At 40.3% G+C, this 5,048-nt stretch overlaps 1 pseudogene; it reads right to left on the bottom strand.

Moving 5' to 3' along the window:
- Nucleotides 1-755: 755 nt before the first annotated feature.
- On the bottom strand, nucleotides 756-1,945 carry LOC112826365 (glutaredoxin-3 pseudogene; annotated as a pseudogene).
- Nucleotides 1,946-5,048: the final 3,103 nt, after the last annotated feature.

Genomic DNA, 5,048 nt, shown 5'->3' with positions numbered 1-5,048 from the left:
AAATGACAAAGATTTTGGCAACTGTATCTACTTCTGAAATTTACCTTTAAAGGGTGTATTGTGTAATCAGAATTCTAACAAGGAGTCAACACCAATCTCTTAGTGAAAAAATGACTTTTTAAAATTTGTTTGCTGAAGCTGAACAGCCTTGAAAGAAGATGGAAAGATAGCCAATAAATTCAGTGTCTTACTGGGAGACTCGGCAAATACTGACTATCACTATCCTAACAAATCTTAATGAAAAGCTAAATCTACCTGTGAACAGAGGGAATTGATTGGGAATAGATTTACTTCATAAAGACTAAAATAAAGTGGTCATACAGTACTGTTTTGTCAAGCTTGGAAAAGCTTTCTCATTAAAAAGAAGAAAATTCTATCATACTTTATCTTCACTGTTGCACGAGGGTCCTGAAACAATTTTGTTACCAGCAGCACGACCTGACGTGGGCAACCGGAGCAAAGGCAGGAGTAATTGAGTCTTGGAGATAAACACATCTCACCCTTCACACAAAAGCCGGTGGTGTAAGTGAAAATGGTCCCAGGAGTCTTCCCTCAATACATTGCCCCTAAAGAATTAATTAAAGTGTCTGGCTTAAGGATATCTTTGGGAAGGGAAAGTGCGTCCTTCAGACCTGTGTGATCTCAGAAACATACTAGTGCTTAAAACGGCATGTGGAGAGCTTTGCAGTGCTCCAACTTCAAAAAAAAAAAATGTGTGCACTGGCCTATAAAACATTTTTTTTAATCGGATTTGAAGATGTTTATTGCATTCTGGTTTGATGAAAAACGAACAAAACATACATGTATTTAGCACGAGCTGGCGGGATACACCGAGCCTAACTGGGTGCGCAGCAGTCCGAGAACGGAGTCGTGAGCGGCCCCGCTGTGATGGTTTCCTGCAGCAGTCAGGCACCAAGCGTTAACCAGTCCCCAGTTCTCTCCTTTCGCACGGGCAGCCCCTCATCGTTGTCTCTCGGTTCCTTAACAATATCCAGACCTCCAACGAGCTCCCCTTTCACATACAGCTGAGGGTACGTGGGCCAATTTGAGTAAGTTTTTAACCCCTGCCGAACTTCTTCATCCTCCAATACATCAAATGTCTCGTATTCAACACCAGTATTATTTAGTATTTCCAGAATTTGTTTGCTGAATCCACATTTGCTTCCTGTTTGTTTCCTTTCACAAAGAGCATCACAGAAGCTTTATTCGTCAGTACTTTGAGCCTTTCCTCTAATTTGGGAGCTTTAGGGCAAATTGTGTCTAGTTCATCAGATGCTTCAAGTTCCTTAATTATATCAAGTCCTCCTATGAGCTCTCCAGAAACATAGAGCTGGCGATAGGTGGGCCAGTTGGAATAGGTTTTGCGGCCCTGACGAACTTCTTCATCTGAGAAGATATCAAAACTGCCAAACTGAATATTATGTTTGTTAAGGATTTCCACCCTCTGCTTGCTGAAACCGCAGCGCGGCTCCTGAGGAGTTCCCTTCCTAAACCACGTGCAAGGGGCGGCGTGAGTTAATTTCTTCAGGCAAAGGTTGAGATCTTCTTTAAGGTGCTCGTTACCACTGGGTGGGAAGGAGCCGCTAGATGCATGGCGCTGAACATTTTTGGTCAACTCTGGGGCATGTGCGCCATCTAATCGGTCGATTTTCTGGGAATTCTTGAAAAACAGAAAGGTGGGAACAGAACGAATTTCCTATTTTTCAGATACTTCAGGAACGGCTTCAGCTTCCAACGTCACAACGAAACTTGAGGCTGTTCTTTGGCTAATGCTGCCATCACGTCGTTCATCTGAGCACACTGTGGAGCCCATGGCGCCCAAAAATGGACCACAAGGAGGGACTTGGCTCTGAGGCGCAGCAGCTCCTCAAACTGCTGGGCTGAGCCAACCTCCACCACAGCCGCCGCCGCCTCAGCCGCCCCCACCGCCATGCTGCCGCCGCCAGACAGGAGCAAAGGAGCGTGGGCAGCCGGCGGGGGCGGGGCCTCGGGCCGTTGCGCGCGGAAGCCGCCCTATAAAACATACTTAAACAAATAATTTAGAATCTTCTCTAGGCTGAATAGTAAATTGCTGATCCAAAGTTTGCTGCTAAGTCACCTGAAGTTGATAGGCTTGTGGATTGAGTACTAATAATTTAGCCTTCCCTGGATCTGGAAATTCCAAGGGTTGGGCTACCCAATTGTATACCCATCTCCCACCCGGTTTATGAGTAAGTTGAGATATTAAAAGTAAGTAAGGGTAAAAGAGCACATTCATTGTGGCCAACTTTGAGGGCAGGACTGAATTTGTTAGTAAAGTGGTTTCTCCTGCCAAATTTCTCCTACCAGAATTAGGCATATGCCTACCACCACACTCCTAGTTAGCTAGACCAAACACTTAGACATGGAGGCAAGGTTGTTCCCCAAACGAGGAAAGATAATGCTGGGCTGAGTATGCCTAAATAGTTATTCTTTTGTAAACTACCAATTGAAAAAGGCCACTTCCCTAGGAGTAAGATGAGTCAAAGACAGACAGAGGCCAGGAACGTGCTTAGACAAATGTCCCCAACCCAAAGTGGATTCCTTTTACAGTTCAGTCTTTGAGTTGTTTATAATGCCAAAGCATTCATGTGGTGTGTGTGTGTGTGTGTGTGTGTGTGTATGTGTGTGTGTAATTTTTTTCTTATGAAAGAAAACATTCCTATGAGATGTCTAATATTCTCAGACTAAACTCTTGTGAGTTTGGAATCCTTACCAAAATTTAAATAATACTTTCCCCAGGAATTTATAAGAAGGAAGTAAGATTACATTTATGGGGATGAACAATAAAATCAACAGGCAGATGTCAAATCAGAGTAAAAAAATGCCAAATTGCCATAAGGAGACAATGATACTCTGAGTTGAATATTTTAATACAATTAAAGAAAGAATTAAGTCCACCTACAGTAGGAGGACTAACTAAGGAAAGAGACTGAAAGAGAGACAGAAAGAGACTGAAAGAGAGACAGAATGAGAGAGAGAGAGGATTCTTTAGCTGGGCTCATTAAAACACTGTCCATGGAGGAGGAAACCTTTGTCAGCTGACTGTCAGAAACTCAAGTCCCATTTATAAAGGTTTTCCTCTGTTCTTTTTAACCATTTGATTTCTCTGATTTTTATTACTTTGATCCCTTGCTTGAGGCAACTTTGGATGTTGCTGTCTATGTAAGTCTGCTGAGCGAGATAGTGTTCTGCTCATGAAACTTCATGTTTGTTCAGTAGCTGTGAAAATAATTTCTCCATGGCATCTGATTTTCTGTTCACTATGTATAATGTCAACCAGAGAATGTGATGATTGTGTTAATGCCAGTATCCCGAATTATGTCATAGTGCTATTTTCCTTGGAAACTAGTAAATTATGACTTCAGTTTTATAGATTCTTTCCTGTGAGCCTGGATAAGGTGAACCTGCTCCTGATAAGTAGATTCAGTATGGATATACTGACCAAGTAATATTTCTGTGCATGCAAGGCTGAGGGAGAAAGTGGTGTCAAAGTAGGCCACATGATTGAAGCAAAGATTAGACTGTGGGAAAATGACGTATAAAAGATTGAATTATACAATGATTATAGGAATATAGCTGCATAATTGCATGGGCCCAATTCCATAAAATTTACTAAAACTTCTAAAATATACACTCGAGGGGCGCCTGGGTGGCTCAGTTGGTTAAGCGACTGCCTTCGGCTCAGGTCATGATCCTAGAGTCCTGGGATCGAGTCCCACATCGGGCTCCCTGCTCGGCAGGGAGTCTGCTTCTCCCTCTGACCCTCTTCCCTCTCGTGCTTTCTATCTCTCTCATTCTCTCTCTCTCTGAAATAAATAAATAAAATTAAAAAAAAATAAAATATACACTTGATGTTGTTGCTACAACAAATTAGAGGAAAATAAGGAAGCATGATCTGGTCATGCAAATTGAAGGAACATAAGGACATCAGTTAAAAATCTGAAGAACTAGAGATCATTCGCAGCTATCTCAGAATTGTTGAGAAGGCTAAACAGACATGATATCCCTATATTAATGGAGGTATGATGCACAAAGGTAATTGCTAATGAGTTCCATGTAAAGAATAGTCTGATTACAGAATGCTTGCATATTTGGGGGGAGGCTGCTGGAAACTCATTTATTTTCAGACTAGACATGGCAACAAGAAGACATTATTACTGAATGATGAAATGAGGTTATGGGATATAAGGAAGATAAGAGAAGCAAGAAAAAATAGAGATTTAAAAAAGCGGAACATGTAGTATGCTAGCACTTTGCTGTGCACATATAAAGTACATACCAATGATATTAACGAACAATACTATCTGATATTTGTTGACCTGTTATTTATGGCAGACATCATAATGACTTTCGTATGTTCTTTATCTTATTTAGTCTTCAGCACCTTATGCGTCAAATGTCACTGTTAGCTTCATTTTATAGACAAGGGAATGGAGTGCTGAAGTGATATCATTTGATGAAAGTTATGTCACTAATAAATGGAGCTATTAATGAACCAAGGTTCGATGAATCAACTAAGAGCTCAGTAGCTTAACATTACATTTTATTACCAAAAATAGTAATGAAGTATATAGAGAAATATACCAGTGTTTTTGTTTTATGGAGCAGTGTATCAAATTCATTTTTATTCAAGAAACTTAACAGAGAAGACAGACTGATAACTGGATTGTGAGCAATAGTTTGAAAGATGGAAGCTATGCAATTTAGTAGGCAAAAGAAAATAGTATTTTCTTTGTTTTGTAAAGTACAGGCAATTTCTGAGAGTCTTTTCAAGGAAAAGCAAAATTAGGGAATAAATCACACCAGATAATTTTGAGTCTGGTGTTTGTCCTTGAAAACTATACATAGAAGGTTACTGAGACACTATAGAGGAGGAAACAAAAAAATCTTAGGTGCTCATCTACAGTTCTACTTGTGTTTTATAGTTTTCAATGTATTTTAATATATAGTTTTGAAGGAGATTTTGCTGAAGTAGAGAGCTTGGATGTATTATTCCCATTAAATTATGAGAACAGTCACTCTCAGGT

The sequence above is a fragment of the Callorhinus ursinus genome, unplaced genomic scaffold, assembly GCF_003265705.2.
Source record: "Callorhinus ursinus isolate GAN/ISIS: 27379988/994484 unplaced genomic scaffold, GSC_fseal_2.0 scaffold7, whole genome shotgun sequence".
In the NCBI taxonomy this organism is placed as follows: Eukaryota; Metazoa; Chordata; class Mammalia; order Carnivora; family Otariidae; genus Callorhinus; species Callorhinus ursinus.
The sequence above is the reverse complement of the archived record's forward strand: the minus strand, read 5'-3'. Positions and strand labels throughout refer to the sequence as shown.